This window comes from Sinocyclocheilus anshuiensis, unplaced genomic scaffold (assembly GCF_001515605.1).
Source record: "Sinocyclocheilus anshuiensis isolate Anshui unplaced genomic scaffold, SAMN03320099.WGS_v1.1 scaffold936, whole genome shotgun sequence".
Lineage (NCBI taxonomy): Eukaryota > Metazoa > Chordata > Actinopteri > Cypriniformes > Cyprinidae > Sinocyclocheilus > Sinocyclocheilus anshuiensis.
The window spans coordinates 948,573-948,782 of NW_015552621.1; the positions used below are offsets into that span (position 1 = coordinate 948,573).

General features: G+C 43.3%; 1 protein-coding gene across 4 annotated transcripts in view; it reads right to left on the reverse strand.

Annotated features, from left to right (window-relative positions):
* Window positions 1–210, reverse strand: part of LOC107666252 (interphotoreceptor matrix proteoglycan 1-like) — a 24,452-nt gene that overhangs the window by 19,671 nt on the left and 4,571 nt on the right. The gene's annotated exons all lie outside the window — the stretch shown is intronic.

The window sequence follows — 210 nt, forward strand, 5'->3', positions numbered from 1 at the left end:
CGCTGAGTTTAGGTTCATCATTGTGAAGCGCTCCTGCTCAAGACCGAGACGGCAGAAAGCGTTTGTTTTCTTTATAAAAGCACAATATTTTGTTGATATTGTGAGTGCACACAAATAAAACTAGACCCTTTACAGTTTGGGCTGTCTTCCATGTGCTGAAGAGCACGCTTCAGCTTCCACTCTCCGCACAAACGATTGGATATGCATCTA